Here is an 11121-nt window from a genome sequence, read left to right on the forward strand (position 1 = left end):
AATAAAGGTATACAATGAAGAGTTTACCTCTGGTATCTGTCTCGCAACTAACATTAGTTTCTAGTGTACCCTTCAAGAAATATTCTATATGCATGGAAGAAAATCCTCCCTTCTTTTCTCAACCCTCCCTTTCTGTTTTACACAAATGGTTGTAAGGAACCAACAGTCTTTACATTGAAATAAAAATCAAAGGATCTTTTCATAATACTAACTCCTTTTTCTATAAAGAAATCTTTTTTTAAAAAAATTTCTTTTCAATCCCATATCACTCAAAGTTAAGAAACAGTTGCTTGGCAAAAAGAAACAGGAGGTCTAGAGAACTAAATAACATACAATTACACAGCAAATCAACTCACTTAACTTCTGGTCCAGGATTCTGACCCCTGAAAAAAAACATACAGGTCTTCAAAGTTCCCACCAGAGGTTCCGCTAGCACTCCACGGAGACCTGTTCCAAGATCCAGATGCTCCTTCAGTTAAATTGAAGAGGGAGAGAAGAGGAAGTGGGAAGCTAAATTCAAATGTTTGGTTCTGGCGGACTAGCAACAAGGAAGTGAAGGCAGATCTAAGAGAAACCATGATTGCCTTAGATCAGTTAATCAGTAACTCACATGCGATAGCACCAAACTAGATCTTTCTGCCTTCCAGTGGCAATTTAAAGCTAAGGCATGGGCACCTGAATGGTTGGACAGGTTCTTAAGTCCCTTGCTAAATTCAGAAGACAGAGCCACAGAGAAAAGAGGCTGCTAGTAGGATAAGACACAGAAAAACTCATGAAGGAGGAAACTCAGAGCGCTCCAGGGCCCTATGTGTTGCCTCAAGCGAGGCTGGCATCCAGTCTTCTGAAACCCTCCACCTTTTCTTCTCCCCTGCAGTCAGACATAGGGAGAAAAGAAGGCCCAGGATAGAGGTGTGCTTTTAAGGTGTGGTGTACTAATAAGGTCAGTAGACCGGGTGTGTGCTGGCAATGTCAAGGTTCAAGTCCCATTTCAGCTCTGTGAGTGTGGACATTCCTGAGCCTCAGTTTACTCATGGGTAAACCCACTCAAAAATGCTGCAAATCTGAAACCAGCTTAGTACAGTCTCAATACCACAGCCAGTGTGGTTTTAGAAGCACCAAAACTCCAGATTCTAGCCTAAATTTAGAAATTTTCAGCAACTGTGCAAGTTGATTCAGGTCTCCAATTTGAAAAGCATTACAGAAAGACACCATCTGATTCTACCCAGCAGTAAAGTTTATGCAAGATAAAAATTAACATCTAAGTCTTGGGATGCCAGAAAATGCACATTAAAATCATGAGGGGTCCTCTTAGACCCAGCACAATTTGACAACACAATCTCAAAGTGATAAGTGGGCCACTTTGATGTGAAAAAGCATCAGCAGAAGAGAATCTAAACATCACTCACTTCTAAACAAATAGCCAACACAGTTTATAAACAAAGTCTTGAATGTGTTTCTGGAACCAGGCCTGAATTTATAACCTCCTAAACTCCATAGAGGGAATGCAGCTTCTCCACTCACCAAAAAGCTGAACAGAAAAACCTCTAAATGTCTATTTTGATTGGCATGGTGAGTTTGAAATGAAAACTCAGTATTTTTCATAAATTAAGCCTTGCCTTTCTGAGTGGGAACATGATGTAATAGAGCACGTAGGCAGACAGACCTGGGTTCAAATTCCAAGACTATTCCATACTCACTTAGATCTTGGGCAAGAAACAAATCTCCAGGTCTCACTAGTAACATGGGATAATAACTCCTCCGTCTTTTTATGAATTTTAAAGTGACCTAAAATAAATGCCCAGGCACATGATTGGAATAAATCAATGTTTATTTCCTCCTTTACTTCCAGAGTCCCTTGTTTAAGATATTTACTGGACAATAACGAGAAAAGCTGCTCTACCATGTATTAAATCCTAATCATGACAGAATTCCTCAGGCCAAAATACATACTGAAAAATATCTCTTTTGCGTTTATGCATGTGAACCATATACATTCTCATGACATACACGTGGTTATAACCAAATATCAGAAGGTGCCCACTGTCAATTCCACTCAGTGAAATTAGATTAAGTCATAAAACATTGCTGGTGTTTGAACATTTTATAACTACAACTATAGCAAGTTCATACGGTTACAAATACCCAGTCTAGAGCAAGGATTTCATATCTGTCCTCCCTAGATTTCCTAGAAACAGCAGGATCATTAGAAATCAGAACATTTTCACCTGGGTTCTTTCATTTATTAGCTGTATGACTTTAAGAAAATCCTGTGGCAACCTTAGGCCCTGGTGTCCTGATTCACATAATAGTAGACGTATTTTTCTGCTCTGTAATTTCATGATGATCATGAGGTACAAGCATTTAGTTTAGTGCATCTAAAATGCAGACTTGATGAGAATTTTTTTTAACTTTGCTATAAAAGTTTTCTTAGTTGTCCCTCTGTGTTCATCCTGTCCTCTTTTACTTTGAAGCATGGAAGACAGAGACCCTGAGGATAATAACACAAAGCTGTGTAAACTTCTTCATGGGCTTCTTAAAATGCACTTCTAATTCGGCACACCCTACCACAGCAGTCCTGGATTTCTCCTTAAACAAAAATCGTCATGGGTGTCAAAGAGATGTGAGTGAGTGTCCACTGAACTGTGTCTAAATGATTTTCCTTGTGAGCAAAGCTGGCCTGGAATAAGCCCCTACCAGTGAGGAAAGAGAACATGCTTCCCAGGCTGAGGAGGCATTGTTCAAAGTAATGAGTTCTGCACCACTTGGGCCACAATTCACAGCTGAGTCTGATTTTCCAAGACAGAGAGCAATAACCAAATGGGGATGATCTTCAGCAAGCTTCTCTGAGCTAATAAAAGACTCATGAGGTGGTGAAGGAAAGGAGGCTATAGTCTCCCTAATCTTCTGTGTCCTAAGAGTGACAATAGGAAATGTTGGTCAACCTTGGTCAATATTATGCCAGAGGTTTGTCACTGCTGTAATGGATTTCAATAGAGTCTGAACTCATGAAGAATGCCTAGAAATTATTCCAGTTCAAAAGTTAAAACGTTCAAATGCCCTACTGTATTCCTTTTATCCGTCTACCAAAATTTTGTATCCTTTTATTTTTTTCTGCTCAGAGAAATGATAGTCATGATCCTTCAAGCATGCAGACCAACACTATTCTTAGAAGGGAGCTGCAGGAGGTTTATTATGTCGTGAAACACGGAGCCAGAACAAAGGACTACTGAATCACTCACCTTATCTTCATCTAAGAAACCTGAGAATTACAGGATTCCTCTGTTGCTCCCAAACTCAGAGCTGCACTTGCCAAGAAAGAAGGTTTTAGGGCCGAGACTACATTACAAAAATGTAAAAAGATAGGTGCACACGATGCTTCTTACCATATATATAAGATTCTTATCTAAAATGCTCAAAAACAATGTTCAGGGTTTTTTTAAATCAGAATTTAAGCATTTGTTTCTGAATCTAGACATCTGATTACTTGGCACTTAATTAAGTGCTCCCCCCTTAAGAATACCAGATAGTATCTGTACCCTGAAAACCTGAAACAGGATTAGAATTATTGCAGAAGTCACGAGTCTCAGTTCATTGAGGACAGAAATCTAGGTTTATTTGTCTATATCATATATAACTAGCTTTCAATAAATATCTGTTGACTAAATGAATAAATTAAGTAGAAAGCATGTAACAGTTTTCCTAGTATATTACATCAAAGCACCCTAACATAAAGCACCTTTATCATATTCTATTTCTATAATTCTATCCTTATATTTAGAAGACTGATTCTAAAAATAAGTTTAACTGATGTTGATGTGGGAAAATGTTATCAAACAGAAGCAATGACTGTAACAGCTTTTATGAAGAATCTGGTGCAGCAATAAATCCTGGCTCTGCCCATCAACCTTCCCTCCCTTTGTCTCATCCCATCGCCACCCCCCAGCCTTCCCCCAAGCACTCCCAATCTCATTATCCCATGATCTGCTAAACTGCAGTTTATACCTCCTGGAACCAGCAGACACACATGTCACTGAGAATTAGGGAACTGGAGGCAGTTACGAGCCACTAAATAGGGTCACAAAGTATCTGAACCTGGAAATTAAGAGGTTTTCTATTTTTTTAATTATAAAAAAAAAGAAAAATTTAATTGGACATTTTTAAACACTTGAGCTAGATGGAATGCATAATGTCTCGGCATTTATAATGATTGCGATGGGAGAGAGAATTTTAACAGCACGTTATTTGCTAATCATCTGAAAAATATTACCGTTGACTACATTTGCTGATGGTGGAAGGATATTGTCTGAAAACTTCTACCACTAATAAACATTTGCTATTCTTGAAGGCAGATTATTTAAAAATAGGATACTGCAAGACAGTACTCATGTGTTACTTCCTCTAAGGTAGTTTTATGCCACACTTTATCCCAGGAAGAGTAACTTCATTTTAAAACTTTTATTAGCAGTTAATTCTAACCAATGTTTAGTTAACAACACTAGGTATACCAACCATGCTGCCAAATATTGATGCAACCTAAGAAACAGTGAGCCACAGGAAGCTACAGCTCATTCTACATACCCCTTAAGATGTGTACCCTTGCCAAATGCTAACCTGTGTGTAAACAAATGAAACTTTTAAAAGGGGATGGAGCTGTCAAGACTTAGAATTTTAAGGAAAATGACTCTCAATCTCTTAACAGAAAGCTTGAGGAATCTGACTGGTTCGTATTAAGGCTTCTTGAACATTCCCTGAAGATTAAACCCAGAAGTGACCAAAACGCCGGAGCAACTGGAAAAACAATCACTTCTTCTGGGAAAGCCCTTGTTTCTTTTCTTTGGCATTTTACTTTGGTCCATTTTGGAACGCATCTCGTTCTCGTTAACAAGCCAAAAGGAAGACACAGGTGCTGCCCGTTTGTGCGCGCCCGGCTCTCCACCTGCGGAAAGCCGGCACAGGTCTGTCCCCTTAATGCTCAAGAGCAAACACCTGACCAATTTTTTTTTTTAAAACTGCTTAACCAGTAAGTAAAAATATTTTATTGGTCTCCACTTTCATGGGCTAGAAGGAGGGGGGGGGAATCTCAAATACTACCCTAAAAAGCAATTCCTCGCCTCTTCAGTCTAACATCAAAGTGGTATTGCCGTGGGAGGTGGGAGTCCTCTTTTAAATTTTAACTGGTTATTGTTTGAATGCTGAACTCCTACCGTCAAAATGAGATCATAAACTTATTCCGAGTTACAAACAACAAAGAATAAGTCTGAGGGAGCGCGAAAGAGGGCGCCGCAGACGCCCAACAGGGAACAGGGCTTGGGGGCACGCGGGCTGGCGTCTCGGACTCGCGGCGCGGTCGCCATGGGAACCCCGCGCAGGCGCAGAGCGCGCTGCTGTGTGGCCCGGACTTGCCTCTACCGCTCAGCGCTGCGCCGCTCCGGTGCCCCTGGTTTATTCCAGGAAGGGGCAATGGAGTAAATCCTCCTCGCGCTGAGAGCACCAGGTCTTCTCCGAAAACGCCCTGAGTGGGGTCACCGGGCGCAGGAAGAACCGTGAGACTCCAAGTGTAATGGACACCGCACTCCCCTTGCTGGGAAAAGCGGACCTGCTCTCTTTGCGGCGTCTGGCGGTCAGAGACAGGTCCCGGGGGTCCCGCGTAGGGGTGAAGCATCCTGCAACGAGCGATGCTTTACCGTCCACGGGGCGTAAACCCCACTCACCACAAGAGACCCGAGAATGAAATTCTGGCGCGGGCTCACACACCCATTCTGCCGAATTACGGAACCCCAAGACCAGCCGAGGTCCAGTTCTCCGCACAGGGTTTGGGGGATCCCCACTCACACCACCACTCACACTGTCCTAAAGAGCGTGTCCCGGCTAGAACTGCCACGAGAGGAACTCGAGCCACCTGCTCACTTGCACACGGGGACTGCTGTAACAGTCCTCTTTTTCTTTCTTGTCCCCCCCCCCCATTCCCCCCCCCAAAGCACTGACCTGCTCAACTTCTGACTGTTCGGGAGATGAAGGACTTCTCGGAGTCGCCGGCAGAGCAGCAGCCTCCAAAGTGCTGGCGTGATGAGTTACTGGCCCCTGTGACTCCAACTTCAAAACCCTGTCGAGGAGCAGAAGAGCCCCCAACAAGGGCCCTTCTCCACACCGGCCTGCAGAACCCCCGAGACGGGCTGGGCAGAGTGGGGCGCCGCTGCCACAACCTGCTTTCTCATTCAAATGCTCACGCTCACTCCGGCGCCCCCACCCTCCCAGCCCCGCAGCTCCCGCGGAAATCAGGAACTGGAGCTCGGGAGAGCGGACTGGAGCTCCCGCCGCCACCACTGGGCCCAGCCGGCTGGGCGGAGGGGGTAGAGCGCCGGACCTGGACCCCTGGGCCTACACCTCCTTGCGGGTCTCGCCGGCAGGCAAGGGCCAGAAGCACTGGGGATGAAGTCTTTTTCTTCTTCTTCCTCAAGTTTCAAAGGTTCCCAAACCCAGAACAACCCCCTTGATACTCATTTTGGGGCTGTGCTGCGGAGAGCGGTGGTGGGAAAGTACAGGAGTTTGGCGAAATGAAGTTGGAGAGGAAGGGCGCAGGGACTGTGTGCAGGTTGTACCAAAGTAAAAAGTGTCAGAAGCACATCTTAAATTCCGAACTGCCCATTTTCTCTCCCCTCGCGTTTTGTACCATTCTAAGAAAAATAGCATCTATTATGCTACTATATAACCAACGAGATCTCTTGTGAGTCAAGTCCAGCTAAGACTGAGGAAGAGAGAGGGTAGTTAACACTGCTTTTATTCCCTCCCGCCCCCACCCCTCCGGCCCCATCTCTTCTTCCAGATGCTTCTCCTAAGCGCTAACAGGCCAATTATTCAATCAGATCAAATTGATGGCAGGTGGACTCAAGCGGTGACTGAGAGCACGGCCCTGGCGGAGGAAAGCTTGCACACAGTAGGCACTCAAATGGTGCTGAAACGATGAAGTCTAGTGAGCATCCTGACGTGGTGAGTGACCAGGTGGCTGCAGCTGTTGGAACGCTGACCACCGCTGGCCCGGGCAGCAGCAGTGTGATCCGGCTTCGGGATTCCAGGATTTGCATTTATCAGCCTTCATTCAACCTGCCCTATTGTTAGTTCAAAGCCTGGCTGGGAGGGACTGGGAGACGCTGCTCCTCACTCACCTTCAGTTTAAAATTCTCCACCAATAAGAAGGTCCTAGAAAAGCTGGCAGCTTGGGGTTGGCAGGGATTTTCTGGGCTTAGTGACAACATAAACTAAAGTCATTTTCTTTTTCAAGCGTGAATTTGCTCAGGAAGTTACAAATGAGTGCCGGAGCTCGGAGAGCTTGGCTGCCCGTCAGCTTTGACGGACAGTTAGTGTGAGGGGTGGTAGCACCGTGACCTCTCAGCGCAAGATCTAAGGTTTCACCTTTTCATCCCACTTAGCCGATACCATAGAAACAACCCATTTGTATTATTCAATTCAACAGAGGCAATTACAATGTCACAGCAAAGCACCATGGGCAAGAAGAAACTTTATCCCGAAAGCAATCCTGGACTTTCAGAAAAAAGGAAAAAGCCACCAGAATAGTCACTTGGATTTCTTCCTGCCAGGGTACCAGGAAGAAATGAGTCTGGGAAAAGATGTATAAGGTCCTTTGGCTCCATAGAAAGAAACCTTCCCAAATTTTCTGGCCCAGCTGCAAATTCCCAGTTTATAAGAAATTAAACAGATATCCCTTCTACCCCTAGATTGCTTTTTGGAGATTTGACTGGTAATCTCCATGGTGAGTAGGAAGTCCCCCCACCCCCGCCAAAAAAAAAAAAAAAAAGAGAGAGAGAGAAAGATACCAAGACACCCCCTCACACAACCACGGAAGTTATCCACCCCCCAACCTCCTGTGTTTGTCTTTCTCATATCAAAAACTGTAGATGCAAATGGTGAAATAAACTCATACAAAGTTCACAACAAGAGCACTTGTTTGCTGTGCATTCTTTATTTTGATAGTTTTAATCGATTTCCATAATTTTGAGAACTTAAATTTTTAAAAAAATTATGCAGTATTTCAAACCTACCAAAAACAAGGCAAACATGCATATCATACTCTCCCTCCCCCACCCCTTCTTTTTTAAATAAAGTGTTACAGATACAGGTAAAACCCCATCTCCTTGGCCCTTCTCCCTCCCTTTCTCCTCAAAGGCAACCATTCTGAAGTTGGTGTGAATCATACTTCATCATGGTCCTAACGTATATTTCCATAAATCTTTTTATGTAGCTTTTCCCTCTGAGTCCTTTTTTCACCATTAATCAGAGAAAAATTACTAACTAAAACCAAGAAAAATGTTGTTGTTTCATTGCTAAGTTTTTAGAAGCAGGACAGACCCGTTTTTCCCTGCTTGTGACAATCAGAGGGAACAATAACAAAGGGATTAGACACTGGGTAGGACAGTGGGTAGTAAACAGCCTCTCTAGGTTACACAAACCCTTCCATGGTTACTGAACAGTCAATAGGAAAACAAAACAAATAATACCCCCTTCTGCATTCACTGGTTACAAGGGAATTGGAGAAAATGGGACCTAGGTTAACACTTCTTTAGGCAGGTAAAACAAAAGTCCTATATGGTAATAAAGTACTTTTTTGACTGGTCTCTTGGTCACGTAAGCTATAATCTTTTAGTAAGGATTTCCAAGTGTAAGGAACTCCTGCTGCTAGCTCAATTCAAGGTTGAAATCAGCCCTGCTGAAAAATCTGGGGTTTAATTCTCTCAGCTTCCCCATACACAGGGACCTCCATCCATGCAGTGAGTTACAGAAAGCCCTTTATAGCACTCCTTTGACTTAACCTCCTCCCAGCAGTAAAAAGGCTATGAAAGCACCAATTTTTCTTAAATGCCATTGACTGGTGAAAGACATCCTTCCCAACCCCCCTCTCCTCTTGCTTCCAGAGCGATGACTCTCATTAATTATACTGGCACAGCACTGCCTGGCCTCCCTTCTAAATAGCTGCCAGATTCCTACATATCACCTCTGCCTTGATACAGAATGTGCACTGACACCAAGATCACAGAAAATCCTGTAAAAGGCGCCTGATACACGGTAGATGATTGATGTGCCTCGTGGTGGGCCTGCTGTGCTGCATATCGTAAGGAGTTCTTAGAAAACTGCACTAGAAATCTGTGTTGGAAATAGCTTTTTCTAGCTGTACAAAAATCATGCTTTCAGTTGCAAAAATAGCTATATTTGAGACACTCAAATTTAGCCAGCAGTAATATGCGTGAAACGAGAGTGAAGGAGATGAATGTTATCCCTGTTTTAATCAATGCACCAAGAAATCAAGAGAATGACCAAAGAGCTTAACAACTGTCAAGGAGGAGTTACTGCTCTTTCAACACATATGTCTTAAGCACTTGCCAGGTACCAGGCACTGCTTAAGTCTTAGCTGGAATATAGATAGTACTCCTGAAATACAGAGCAGTAGCTGTCCTTGTGGCTTATTTAGATAAAAATCCCAAATCAAACTAGCTTGAGGGAAAAAGGCAACGTGCTGACTCCTACCTTAAGACAAGAGAAAGGATAAGGGCTTCAGTAATGACTGGATCCAGGCATTCAGAGTCATCATCACACTCATTCTCACTTTTGCTCCTACTCTTTTTCTCTCTCTGCTTTTTTTCAGTATTTTGATCGTATTCTCTCTTACTACACACTAGCGTCCTCTACAGGCTGGTGGGGATGGAGCATGACCAGGGACAGCTCCAGACTTCAGTGGTCTCAGCTAATGATCACAGGGGAAGAGAGGGCTTCTTGCTTTTACCATCTGTAAATAAGATTGAAAGGGGGGCTTCCCTGGTGGCGCAATGGTTAAGAATCCACCTGCCAACGCAGGAGACACGGGTTTGAGCCCTGGTCCGGGAAGATCCCACATGACGCCGAGAAACTAAGCCTGTGCACCACAACTACTGAGCCCGTGTGCCACAACTACTGAGCCCGTGTGCCACGACTACTGAAGCCTGCCCGCCTAGAGCCCATGCTCCCAACAAAAGAATCCACTGCAATGAGAAGCCCGAGCACTGCAACAAAGAGTAGCCCCCGCTCACAACTAGAAAAAAGCCTGCATGCCGCATCGAAGACCCGATGCAGCCAAAAATAAATAGATAAATAAATAAATTTATAAAAGAAAAAAGATTGAAAGGGATTCTAATTGACCTGGTTCAAGTCACGTGTCCATCCCTAGGTCAATTAATGTGGTCAGCAACAAATAGAGTATATATGTGACCAGTTCCTGATTATATACCCACCCCTATAGGCAGGAAGGTGGGATACTATGAGTAGCAGCCCCACCAGACTTGGTGGAGTCAGGGAGGATTTGCTCACCATAGTAAGGGGGTTGCTCTTCCCAAATGAGGATAGGAAGGGAATCTGGCAGATGAAAAAAGCAGGTGTTCCCTGCAGTGCCCTCTCCTGAATGTGCCACTAAAGAAAGATAGGAACACCTTTTGTACAGATTCATATGTGTATGACAGAGAGAAAAGTGAGAAGAGAAACTTCCTGAGTCCATCAGGAAGGATGGGGGATAGGGGACTAGACCAGTGTAAGTGCCACCAATCTTTCCCTCCCCCGCTGGAGAGTCATGTGTCCACACATGTGGCCAACCGTCATGCTGAGATGGAAATGGAGAGAAAGCAACATAAGCAAAATGGATGATCTTGGGAAGAGTTGCTTGGGTTTATGTTTTTTACTTTTTATCATGGAAATTTTCACACATACACAAAAGTAGAATAGTATAATGAAGCTCTATGTATTACTCAGTTTCAACAATTATAAATACTTTGCCAATCTTTTATCTATTCAGGAATGTGGGAAATCCACTGGAATACTTAAATTCATAATGGAAGAAATGCAGGCCTCCAAAATAACTAAACTGAATAAGACCAGTACATGTGAAGCTTCTTAGCAAAGTGTCTGGTACAAAATGAGCTCTCAAAAATGTCGGTTATCTTTACTGCTATTATTGGCAACCTGTTTCAAGCTTTTAAATGCTAACAAAGTCTACACATTGAAATGTACTTGGCCTACAAAAGAAAAAAAATTTTAAGGCCAAACTCTTTACCAATAGACAATAAATAACATTTTAAAATGATC

General features: G+C 43.4%; 1 protein-coding gene across 1 annotated transcript in view; it reads right to left on the minus strand.

The window, feature by feature from the left end:
• The window catches only part of PLCH1 (phospholipase C eta 1), a 236969-nt gene extending 230752 nt beyond the window's left edge, over nt 1–6217 (minus strand). The window contains exon 1 of the mRNA XM_067737817.1: nt 5986–6217. The gene's annotated coding sequence lies outside the window, so the exon portion shown is untranslated. The remainder of the gene's footprint in view (nt 1–5985) is intronic.
• Between the last annotated feature and the right edge of the window lie 4904 nt (nt 6218–11121).

The sequence above is a fragment of the Pseudorca crassidens genome, chromosome 5, assembly GCF_039906515.1.
Source record: "Pseudorca crassidens isolate mPseCra1 chromosome 5, mPseCra1.hap1, whole genome shotgun sequence".
Lineage (NCBI taxonomy): Eukaryota > Metazoa > Chordata > Mammalia > Artiodactyla > Delphinidae > Pseudorca > Pseudorca crassidens.